The sequence below is a fragment of the Triticum aestivum genome, chromosome 4B (genome assembly GCF_018294505.1).
Source record: "Triticum aestivum cultivar Chinese Spring chromosome 4B, IWGSC CS RefSeq v2.1, whole genome shotgun sequence".
Lineage (NCBI taxonomy): Eukaryota > Viridiplantae > Streptophyta > Magnoliopsida > Poales > Poaceae > Triticum > Triticum aestivum.
The window spans coordinates 515,178,928-515,192,713 of NC_057804.1; positions in this window are offsets into that span (position 1 = coordinate 515,178,928).

The following is a 13,786-nucleotide window of genomic DNA, read 5'->3' on the forward strand; positions in this document are numbered from 1 at the left end:
TTACTAAATTCATCAACCCCATGCCTCTCAAAAATATTTCATTGATAAGGTTGACCAAGTCTTATTAACAACCACTTTCGGTTAGCATGAAGCCGAAGAATTTTCGTAAAACACTAAGTTACCCCAACGGGGATATGCATATCCCCAACAATAAGTATTCCATATTTCTTTTTGGCAGTAGGAAGGGGAAGTTCGAAGCTTCCAATAGTAAGTGTCGGATATTTTTCAATCACATTAATACCATTCACTTGGAGTTGTTTCTTCAAAAAATGCAGCGTATGCTCATTGCCATTGATATGAAAGGTGACTTTGCTTTTCTTGCTATCAATAACAGCCCTTGCGGTATTCAAAAAGGGTCTACCAAGGATAATCAACATGTTATCGTACTCGGGCATCTCAAGTATAACAAAGTCTGTTAAGATAGTAAAATTTGCAACAACAACGGTCACATCCTCACAAATACCGATAGGTATGGTAGTTGATTTGTCAGCCATTTGCAAAGATATTTCAGTAGGTGTGAGTTTATTTCAAGAGAAAGGCATAACACTAACACCACATTCTAAATCACATAAAGCAGTTTTGACATAATTTCTTTTAATGAGCAAGGTATAGTTGTTAGCAAGCATGGTGGAGATTTCAGCTTCAGGTATTTTTATTTTATTAGTGATAATGTCTTTCATACATTTTGCATAAGGGGCCATCTTTAAAATATGAGTCAAGCGAGTACGCAAAAAGATTGGCCTAAGCATTTCAGTAAAGCGTTCAAATTCTTCATCATCCTTTTTCTTAGAAGGTTTAGGTGCTGAACCCATGGCTCTCTTTTAACGTACCATTTATTTTTGGGTTGTGGGTTATCAACATCAATAGCAGGTTCTATTTCAACATTATTATCTGGTTCTTTTTCATTGTCTGGTTGAGCAACTTCATGGACATCATCATTATCATTTTCATTATCACTAGGTGAATGTTCAATACCAGATTGGGTTTCAGCATCAAAGATAGAGACATCATTGTTATCTTCAGAAGGTTTTTCTATCTCAGGTTCACTAGAGGTATGCAAAGTCCTATCATTTTTATTTTCCTTTTTTTAGAAGTACTAGGTGCATCTGTATTAATTCTTTGAGAGTCTTGTTTAATTCTTTTAGGGTGTCCCTAAGGATAAAGTGGTTCCTGAGTCATTTTGCCTCCTCTAGTTGCTACTCTAACAGCATAATCATTCATATTATTATTAATTTCACTAAGCAATTCTTTTTGGAAGTTAGGAACTTGTTCTAACTGGGATTGTACCATATAGGCATGTTTTACTACACCTCTAACATCATTTGTGATTCTAAATAACAAGCAGTCAGTCAAGCGAGCAATCATATCAGAATTTTGTTTTAATTGTTTCATAACATTTGCATTGAAGTGATCTTGTTTCCTAATGTAGTTGTCAAATTCTTATAAGCATTGACTAGGATGTTTATTGTAAGGGATGTCACCTTCATCAAACTTTAATAAATAATTTACCTCTACCACCTGTGGTGGTAATGTGTCAAGACCGTGTATTTCTTCAATAGGTGGTAAATTCTTAACATCCTCCGCTTTAATACTTTTTTCCTTCATACATTTGGTTGCCTCTTGCATATCTTGAGGACCGAGAAATAATATACCCCACTTCTTTGGAGTGGGTTTAGGAGGTGGTTCAGGAAGTGTCCATTCATCATAATTCTTCAATATATTATTCAATAATTCATTAGCTTGTTCAACAGTTCGTTCCTTGAAAACACAACCAACCCAACTATCTAGGAGGTCCCTGGAAGCATCGGTTAGTCTATTATAGAAGATATCAAGTATTTCATTTTTCTTAAGAGGATGATCAGGCAAAGCATTAAGTGATTGGAGAAGCCTCCCCCAAGCTTGTGGGAGACTCTCTTCTTTAATTTGCACAAAGTTAAATATTTCCTGTAAGACAGCTTGTTTCTTATGAGCAGGATTTTTTTCCTGAAAATTAATAAATGATATCCTGGGGACTACGCATACAACCAGGAGCAAGAGTATAGTACAACATCTTGGCGTCACCTTTGAGAGAGAAACGAAATAACTTAAGAATATAGTAGTATCAAATTTTTTCCTCATAAGCAAATAGGGTGGCTATATCATTTAATTTAGTGAGATGTGCCACAATAGTTTTAGTTTCATAGCCATGGAAAGGATCAGATTCAACCAAAGTAATTAACTCTGGGGCGACAGAGAATTCATAATCCTTATCGGTAACAAAGATAGGTGAAGTAGCAAACTTAGGATCACACTTCATTCTAGCATTCAAAGATTTTTCTTTCAACTTGCATAATAATTTCTTTAGATCATGTCTATCCTTGCAAGCAAGAAAGTCTCTAGCTACATATCCATCCATAACATAACCCTCAGGTATCTTAGGCAATTCAAATCAAGGAGAGCTAGGTCTAATAGGTGTTTCATAGTTTTTAGTTTCAAAGACTTCATCAGTTTCAGCAATTTCATCAGTTTTAGCATTCTCAGTATTTTTTGCTCTAGCAAGCTGTTCATCAAGGAATTCACCTAGTGGCACATTATCATCTAGGAGAGTACTAACATCATCATAAGCATAATTCATAGCATAAGTGGCATCATCAATAACTTGCTACATATCATGATTAATAGATGTGGTGGTGTTGCAAGCTTACTTAAGATAGAAGGTGAATCAAGTGCAGAGTGTGATGGCAGTTCCTTATCTCCCATCGTCTTAGAGAGAACGATCTTGGTTCTAGGATCTTTCAGATTTTTCATAGTGATAAATAGATACAAATCCCAAGTGACTCAACAAATATAGCTATGCTCCCCAGCAACGGCGCCGGAAAAAGGTCTTGATAACCCACAAGTATATGGCATCGCAACCGTTTTCGAGGGTAGAGTATTCAATCCAAATTTATAGTTTCGACATAATGGAAGACAAAGGATATTTATAAGTATTAGCAGTGGAGTTGTCAACTCAACCACACCTGGAGATTAAACATCTACAGCAAAGTGATCAGTAGCATAGTGATATGACAATTTGATAGTAGTAGCAGCAGCAATAGTAAGAGTAATAGTGATAGCAATAATTTTGTAGCAGTTGTAACAGTAGCAATAGCAATAGTAACTTAGCAAGAACAATATGTGAAATACTCCTAGGCATTGGATCGGTGATTTCGTTGGATAATATTCATCATATAATAGTCATAGCCTAGGGCGACACAGAACTAGCTCCAGTTCATAAATATAATGTAGGCATGTATTCCGTAAATATTCATACATGCTTATGGAAAAGAACTTGCATGACAACTTTTGTCCTACCCCCCCCCCCCCGTGGCATCAGGGTCCATAAGGAAGCTAAAGGATATTAAGGCCTCCTTTTAATAGAGAACCGGAGCAGAGCATTAACACATATTGAATACATGAACTCCTAAAACTACGGTCATCACCAAATAGTATCCCAATTACTATCACCCTAGGGTTTACAGATCATAACACGTACCAGGTGCAGATGACTTGCGAGATCGAAGCAAGAACATATAGATATAATGGTGAAAACATAAACGGTTCAGCTCTAAAATCATGTCACTCGGGCCCTAGTGACAAGCATTAAGCATAGCAAAGTCATAGCAACATCAATCTCAGAACATAGTGGATACTAGGGATCAAGCCCTAACAAAACTAACTCGATTACATGATGAATCTCATCCAACTCCTCACCGACAAGCGAGCCTACGAAGGAATTACTCACTCCCAGTGGGGAGCATCATGGAATTGGTGATGAAGGAGGGTTGGTGATAACTAAAACTGAAGATTCCCCTCTTTAGAGCCCCAAGCGGGCTCTAGATCCGGCCTCCCGATGAAGAACAAGAGGTGACGACGGCTCTGTATTGTAAAATGTGATGAAACTTACTCTCTTATTTTTTGTGGAAAAATAGGATTTCATAGCATCGGAACTAGGGCCAGTGGAGCTCCGAGGGCCCCACTACCTACCAGGGTGCGCTAGAGGGGGTGACGCGCCCTGGTGTCTTGTGGGCAGCCTGCCCCCCCCCCTCCAGTGGGCCTTGGTTCAGTATTTTTATTGATTATGAAATAATTCTTTAAAAAGTTTCATCCAATTTTGAGAACTTTTATTTCTGCAGAAAAACAACACCATGGTAGTTCGACTGAAAACAACATTAGTCTGGGTTAGTTTCATTGAAACCATGCAAATTAGAGTCCAAAACAAGAGCAAAAGCGTTAGGAAAAGTGGATACGATGGAGACATATCAGTCTTTAGCTTGATAGATGAGTTCCGATTCATTGTTCTGATTTTGATTTTGAAGTCTTCGGCTCGGCCGACAAGTTCTACTCGGGATATGACCCCACCGCACGAGGCTTCTAGATCCTTTCCTTGAATGTTGTGCAGTCTGGGGAATTGAGCCGCTTTATGGAAGTATGTCGAAGCGTCATCCCTTTCCTCTTAATTTAACGGGCATATAGTCCTAATTGCGGCAAAGCACATCTTGACCTTCCCTCTCTGCAATCCGGTGTAGATTTCCCTTTCTCCCCCAAGGTCGAACCTCGAGAGCCTTTTTAGAAATGGCAAGCGATGCAGGCTCCTCAAAACGACCCCACAGTCCCCTCAAGGGCGACTGCGGAAGTTGCTCTGTCTCGCACCTTCAATAACTCGCCACCCAGGGCTATCTGCCAGAATCAGATTTGGCCTCCACTCGCCCAAGCTTAATATCCGTGGATGGGCGGGCGCATGCTGATGGCCATCCCATCCCTCATGGGCATGAGCGGGTATGTTTTGTCCCTTTTCTTCTCCGCGGCCTGGGTTTTCTTGCTATGCATCACTTTCTTTGGGGCCTGCTCGAATTCTTTGGGATCGAACTCCATGACATTACCTCAACTCCATTTTACATATCGTGGGGTTCGTCGCCCTTTGTGAAATGCCCCTGAGATGTGCAGCACACTTCGGGCTGTGGAGGAAGTATTTCTATATGATGCCCTGCTTCCGAACCCGGAAGCTACTCAAAGTGGGTGTGGCCAAGGTCAGCCGAATAGCAGGGACCGACTACCCTAAAGGCACTCCCGGAGAGGATGTGTACACTAGGGTGTCCGAGTGGTTTTATATGGATGACGTCCCGCTGCATGACCTGGTCCGGCCCAGTCTCCCAGCCTTCTCCTCAGGGCCCCCCAAGAAGCATTACAACTAGAGGCCATGGAGCGCTGCTCAAGAGGACGATGCCGATGTAGCTCGCCTGGTAGCTCAAGTAAAGCTTTTGTCAAGTATCGGCCTCACCATCATAGATTTGGCGATGGTAATCAACCGAAGAGTCCAACCACTTCGATAGAGCCAGCACCTGATGTGCATGTACAATGGAACTTACGACCCCACCTGATCAATTCAGGAGGGCTTCAAAGATCAAACAGCCTTTGGGACAGCTTGGGCCGAACTATGCCAGGGAGAGGCGGCGAAATTTGTGAAGTGCAAGTTCAAGGATGGGCTCTCTTACTACAACCCCGTTGATATAGTAAGTCATTCCTAAACTTGCTCGTCTACCCGAGCTGTTTTGACTTCACATTTTCTAATCAATTACCCAATGTATCTCAACAGAGATGGAGGCACTAGGTCGAGACCCCAAGCTGCCCTGCGCTCAAGCTGGGGTTGTATCAATGGGACAACGGTCCCGGCTTCCATGAAGATGAAGAATTGTCCACGACAACAGAGATGGAGGCACTAGGTCGAGACCCCAAGATACCCTACGCTCGAGCTGGGGTTGTATCAATGGGGCAACGGTCCCGGCTTCCATGAAGATGAAGAATTGTCCACCATATACAACGGAGGGACATTTTACCAAGAGAGCCTTGATGGCTCAAAGGTGGTTATCATTCCTGATTTGTCGGGAATGCAATCGTCTTTGTCGGTAAAACCTTCTCCTACCTCTACTCGAAAGAGAACTTCAAGTCATGAGGCGCCAGGCACCCTGACTTCTCTTCCTAAGGGCCGACATTCTAAAACTCGCGCAGCAATACGAGTCCTTCCAAGGCCCCCTTGTCGGAAACACAAGGAGCTCGGCATCAACAGTGATAGCGTAGGCGGAGCACGACGCCTCTTCCCCGCACAGGTAGCATTCTTGTTATTTTCCCTGAGGGCAGTTCCTCGTAGATTAAAATTCCCTCATATCCTTTACATGCAGTCTACCCATCCTACTGCCACGGAGGAGGCGAGCGCCATAGGGACCCCAGTTCCGAGGGGTGGCACCGAACCCGCTCATATCCCGGGGACGCTCTAAAAGTACTTCAGCCAAAGGATGCGGTGACCTGCTCAGTGATACATCTCCATCCTATCTACTTTTCCAAACTCTTTTGCCCTTGATTTGGACTCTAATTTGCATGATTTGAATGAAACTAACTCGGACTGATGTTGTTTCCAGCAGAATAGCCATGGTGTTATTTTTGTGCAGAATTAAAAGTTCTCGAAATGACCTGAAACTTCATGGAGATTATTTTTGGAATAAATAAAAAATATTAGCAAAAGAATCAACCAGAGGGGACCCACACCCTATCCACAAGGGTGGAGGGCACACCCACCCCCTGGGGCGCGCCCTGTAGTCTTGTGGGTCCCACAGACCTCCACTAACCTCAACTCCAACTCCACATATTCATGTTTGGGGAGAAAAAAAATCAGAGAGAAGGATTAATCGCGTTTTACGATATGAAGCCGCCGCCACCTCCTGTTCTTCCTCGGGAGGGCACATCTGGAGTCCGTTTTAGGCTCCGGAGAGGGGAAATCATCATCATCAACCATCCTCCATCACCAATTTCATGATGCTCACCACCGTGCGTGAGTAATCCCATAGTAGGATTACTGGATGGTGATGGGTTGGATGAGATTTACCATGTAATCGAGTTAGTTTTGTTAGGGTTTGATCCCTAGTATCCACTATGTTCTAACATTGATGTTGCTAGGACTTTGCTATGCCTAATGCTTGTCACTAGGGCCCGAGTGCCATGATTTCAGATCTGAACCTATTATGTTTTCATTAATATATTTGTGTTCTTGATCCTATCTTGCAAGTTATAGTCACCTACTACGTGTTATGATCCGGCAAACCTGGAGTGACAATAGTCGGGACACTTCCCGGTGATGATTGTAGTTTGAGAAGTTCATGTAGGAGGCCTTAATATCCCTTAATTTCCAATAGGACCCCGCTGCCATGCGAGGGTAGGAAAAAAGAATGTCATGCAAGTTCTTTTCCATAAGCACGTATGACTATATTCAGAATACATGCCTACATTATATTGATGAATTGGAGCTAGTTCTGTTTCACCCTATGTTATAACTGTTGCATGATGAATGCTATCTGGGATAATTATCCATCATTGATCTATTGCCAACCTGTCTCATGTTGATCTTTGCTAAGTTACTTTTCCGTTGCCACTGTTATGATTGCTACAAAACTGCTACTGTTAGTTTTGCCACTATTACTGTTAGTTCCATACTACTTTGCTACTAAATATTTTGCTGTAGATATAAGTCTTTGAGGTGTGGTCGAATTGATAACTCAGTTGCTAATACTTGAGAATATTCTTTGGCTCCCTTTGTGTCGAATCAATAAATTTGGGTGGAATACTCTACCCTCGAAAATTGTTACGATCCCCTATACTTGTGGGTTATCAAGACCTTTTTCTGGCGCCATTGCAGGGGAGCATAGCTCTATTCTCTGAGTCACGTGGGTTTTATATCTGTTGATTACTATGAGGAATTTGAAAGATCAAAGAACCAAGATTTTTCCCTTAACTACGAGGGAGGTAAGTAACTACCGTCTAACTCTGTACTTGATTCACCTTCCGTTTTGAGTAAACTTGTGACACCTACACCTGCTATTGATTATGACATGTCACATGTTACTGATGATGCCACTTCTGCTATGCATGATGCTTATGATGAAATTATTTCTTTGCTTGATAATTCTGTGCCACTAGGTGAATTTCTTGATGAACAACTTGCTAGGGTTAGAGAGAATGAAATTACTGAAACTGATGATATTATTGAAACTGAAGATTATGATTCTCCCCCTAGATATGAATTGCCTATTGTACTTGAGGGTTATATTATGGATGAAGAAACTTGTAGAGACTTTCTTGCTTGCAATATAGAGATGATCTTAAGAAACTGTTAGCTAAGCTGAAACAAAAGTCTTTGAATGCTAGAATGAAATATGATCCTAAGTTTGCTACTTCACCTATATATCTTTGTTACAGATAAGGATTATGAATTCTCTATCGATGCTGAGTTAATTACTTTGGTTGAATCTGATCCTTTCTATGGTTATGAATCTGAAACTGTTGTGGCACATCTTACTAAATTGAATGATATAGCTACCCTATTTGCTCATGAGGAAATTTTTTGCTATTACTATATTCTTAAGTTGTTTCCTTTTTTTTAAAGAGTGATGATAAGTTATGGTTTGATTCTCTTGCTCCTAGTTGTGTGCGTAGTTCCCAGGGTACGATTTACTACTTCTCTGAAAAATATTTCCCTGCTCATAAGAAACCATCTGCTCTGAAGGAAATACTTAACTTTGTGTAATTTGAAGAAGAGAGTCTCCCACAAGCTTGGGGGAGGCTTCTCCAATTACTTAATGCTTTTCCTTATCATCCTCTCAAGAAAAATGAAATACTTGATATCTTTTAGAATGGACTAACCGATGCTTCTAGGGACCACCTAGATAGTTGTGCTGGTTGTGTTTTCAGGGAACAAACTGTTGAGCAAGCTGAATTGCTATTGAATAATATATTGAGAAATAATAATGATTGGACACTTCCTGAACCAACTCCTAAGCCAACTCTAAAGAAAAGGGGTATTCTATTACTCAGTCCTGAAAATATGCAAGAGGCAAAGAAATCTATGAAAGAAAAAGGTATTAAAGCTGAAGATGTTAAGAATTTACCGCCTATTGAAGAGATACATGGTCTCGATAACCCGACACAGGTAGTAGATGTAAACTCTCTTTATAGATTTGATGAAGGTTATATTCCACATAATAAGTCTGCTAGTCAATGCTTGGATGAGTTTGATAATTTTAGTGTTAAACAAGAAAATTTCAATGCTTATGTTAGTAGACAATTAAAATGTAATGCTTACACGGTTGACCACTTGGGCTTATTAGTAAACATGCTTCCATGGTTACAACTCAAGTAGAACAAGCACTTAAGGAACAAGATGATTTGCTTAATGAGTTGAATAGTAAAAAAATGATAATGCTATTATGGTTATGACTAGAGGTGGTAAGATGACTCTGGAACCTTTGTGTCCCGAGGTCCATCCTAAGAGAGTTGAGCAAGATTCTCAGAGAACTAATACTGATGCACCTAGTCCTAGTAATAATAATAATAAGAAGATTTATATGACTTTGCATGCTTCTAGTGAACCTATTATAGATACACATGAGAATCCCAATGATATATCTATTTCTGATGCTGAGACACAATCTGGTGATGAACATGAACCTAGTGCTAATGTTAATGATGTTCATGTTGATGCTAAACCTAGTAATAATAATGATGTGGAAGAAGAACCCATAGTCGATCTTGATAACCCACAAGCAAAGAATCAACGTTATGATAAGAGAGACTTCGTTGCTAGGAAGCATGGTAAAGAAAGAGAACCATGGGTTCAAAAACCCATGACCTTTCCTCCTAAACCATCCAAGTAAAAGGATGATGAGGATTTTGAGCTCTTTGCTGAAATGATTAGACCTATCTTTTTGCGTATGCGTTTGACTGATATGCTGAAAATGCCTCCTTATTCTAAGTATGTGAAAGATATTGTTACAAATAAAAGAAAGATACCAGAAGCTAAACTTTCCACCATGATTGCTAATTACACTTTTAAGGGTGGAATGCCAAAGAAACTTGGAGATCCAGGAGTACCAACTATACCATGCTCCATTAAAAGAAACTATGTTAAAACTGCTTTATGTGATCTAGGAGCCAGTGTTAGTGTTATGCCTTTCTCTTTATATCGTAGACTTATATTGAATAAGTTGACACCTATTGAAATCTCTTCACAAATGGCTAATAATTTAATTGCTATTCCCATCGATATTTCCGAGAATGTGCCTGTTGTGGTTGCAAACATTACTATCTTAATGGAATTTGTTATTCTTGATATTCCTGAGGACGATAATATGTCGATCATCCTTGGTAGACCTTTTTGAATATTGCAGGGGCTGTTATTGATTGCAACAAAGGAAATGACACTTTTCATGTTAATGGTAATGAGCATACCGTAAACTTTCCAAAGAAACAACCTCAAGTTCATAGTATCAATTCTATTGAAAAATTTCCAACTATTACTATTGGAGGTTTTGAATTTCCTCTTCCTACTATCAAAAAGAAATATGATATTCTTATTGTTGGGGATATGCATATCCCCGTTTAGGTAACCTAGTGTTATTCGAAAATTCTCCAGTTTCATGTCATTCGAAAGAAGTTTGTTAATAAGACTTGATCAACCTTGTTAATGGATTCCTTTTGATGAGCATGAGATGGATGAATTTAGATGGCACAACTTTCTGTACCTATCTTTTACTTTCTGTTATTTAGAATAAATAAATCAAAAACAATATTATCTGTCTGTTTTCTGAATTATCCCTGAAATAAAAAATGTCTTGAAAATAAAAGTTCTCCAAATGCCCTAAAAATTTAGTATGATTTTTTATAGAATATTTGAGAATTTCTGCACTGAACATGCACCAGGGGGCTCCACCAGTGGGCCACAAGGGTGGAGGGCGAACCCTGTCTTGTGGGTCCCACGTGGGCCCCCTCCACTTATTCGAGCACCCATCCACTTCGTCTTCTTCTAGAAAAAATCACCCCGTAGCTCAAACCCGTGTTCTTGCTCATCTTACTGCGATTTTCGATCTCCTTGTGCAAAGCTTCATTTGCAAAACTGCTTTGGGGGATTATTCTACAGTATGTAACTCCTCCAATGGTCCAATTAATTTTTGTTCTAGTGCTTTATTTATTGCAAATTTTTGCTGCCGTGGTGACCTTGTTCTTGAGCTTGCATGTCAAATTTATATGGTCCAAAGTAGTTTTGATGCGTGATTTAGCCTCTAGATACTTGTAGGAGTAGTTGTTATCAATCTTGTTAAATTTGGTTCACTTTTATTTTGAGTTACTAAAAAATTTAGAAATTTTTCATCGGAAGAAAAATGTCTAGGAAAATGTACCAAGGTGGTTCTTCGAGGAAGCAAGCACCGAGGCTCGCGATACGTGAGCCAGACATTGAACCACCAAGGGAATCTCAAGTGTGGCCTTGTGAATGGCCGTCGAATGAATTTATGCTTCATGCAGGTTTCAAGGATGAATTTTATGCATACGTACAAAATGCCGGCCTTGAGGACTTCGTGTCAGATAAATGCCAACAATACTGTTACCTCACTGACACCTTTGTGCGGAGGTTTGAGTTTTCATCTAAGCGCAATACTTATACTATATTATTTGATCTTTATGATGAATCATATACCATGGACCTTGAGGATTTTAATACTGCTTACAAAATCCCATAGTGGGGCCTTCTTAGTGAGACTCACAAAGCTGAATACAATGATTTCCTTGCTAGTATCACTATGGGAGAAACTAGAAATATCACACAAGCTACCATAGGGAGCATTCACTTTCCTGCCATACATTACTCTGCTCTCGTTATAGGTAGGTGCATTAACGCTAAACATGATCATTTCCACCTTCGCATTCCAGATCTTAGTGTCCTCAAGTGTGCGGTGTTAGGTGATAAGCGATATAACATGGGGGCTATTATTGCAAGGAGGTTACATGTCAATGTTAAAGAGGGAGATTTATTTGGTGCAATTTATGAAACTCGTTTAGCTAATTATCTTGGTGTACCCATAAGAGGGAATGATATTGATTTTCCACCTACTTCTCTAGATTAAAATGCTATGGTGCACTAATAATTTCTTGAGAGGAACGAACAGTCCCTCTAGTACCGACTAAACTTTGACAGACAGTGTGCTGTCCATGTTACCCTTCTGGTCCTGCCTTCTTTAACTTTCAGGTAAATGGGAGATATTTTATACTTAGAGACGAGGCGAAGGAGTATGAGAGAACAGCGGAGGCCGCACGCCACAAAGAAGTAGCTCGCCAAACAGTAGCTGCCGCGGCACAGTACAACCCCAACTATCATTTCGGATATCATCTGGGCCAGTGGTGGCCTTAGACCAACTTAGGCCAAAAGCCTAAGCTTCGGGCAGTATATATTTCTCACCGACATTACATTCATGTTCACACATACATTCCAGTTGTCAGTGTTCATACTTTTTCATTGTAATATCCATGTTAATTTATACCTTTTTCTTACTTTCTTTTTGCATGTTTGAAAAACTTTGAGAAAAGTTAAAAAAAATTAGTTGTAGCTCCTGCTTAGTTTACTTTCCATGCTTAGTTCTAGTATTAAAAGAAAACCCAAAAAGTTTTCTCGTTCTTATTTTGCTTGTTGGGAGCTTTCCGTGTAAATAGTTTTTCTCATTCTTGTTTTACTTCCTATAGAAAAACAAAAACTCCAAAAACATTTCAGTGTATTTCTTTGAAATTCTTTTCTTTTCTTTGAGGGTCGGGAGGAGAAGACCATGATGAAAATGTTGACTGGCTCTCATATGCATTATTGTTGATCTAACAAAGAGCCCATATTACCTTGTCTTATCCTTCGAATAAATGTTTGAAGATTCCAGCTTAGTCCAATGCACGTGCACTATTATTATTATCCACACCGTTCTGTCATGCAAGTGAAAGGCAATAATGATGATATATGATGAAATGATTGAGATGAGGAAAAGCTTGTATGAACTCGTCCGATCTAGTTTTTGTAAATATGATTAGTTCATCGTTCCTGATTCATCCCATTATGAATGAAACATGTTAGCAATGACAATTAGAGATTATAGTAATTCATGCCATGCTTAAGTAGCTAGGATTTTATAATGGTTTACCTTGCGTGCCAACATGCTTTTAAAATGGTTATGATGTAGTATGATAGGATTGTATCCTCCTTTGAATGATTCGAGTGGCTTGACTTGGCACATGTTCACACATGTAGTTCAAACAAAATCAACATAGCCTCCATGATATTTATGTTCATGTTGATTTATATCCTACTCATGCTTGCACTCAATGTTGGTTACTCTCAATGCATGTTTATGACTGTTGTCGCTCTCTAGTTGGTCGCTCCTCAATCTTTTTCTAGCCTTCACTTGTACTAAGCAGGAATCCTGCTTGTGCATCCACCTCCATCAACCCAATGTTGTTCCATATGAGTCCACCATACCTACCTATATGCGGTATTTACCTGTCGTTCCAAGTAAATATGCATGTGCCAAACTCTAAACCTTCAAATGATAATCTGTTTTGTATGCTTGAATAGCTCATGTAGCAACTAGGGCTGTCAATATCTTCCATGCTAGGTGGATTATTCCCATGATGAGTGGACTCCACTCATCATTCACGAGAAAATGGCTGGTAACCGGGATGCCCAGTTGATAACCCACAAGTATAGGGGATCGCAATAGTTTTCGAGAGTAGAGTATTCAACCCAAATTTATTGATTTGACACAAGGGGAGCCAAAGAATATTCTCAAGTATTAGAAACTGAGTGGTCAATTCAACAACACCTGAAAGACTTAATATCTGCAACAAAGTATTTAGTAGCAAAGTAATATGGAAGTAACGGTAACGGTGGCAAAAGTAACAGTAGTAGTTTTGT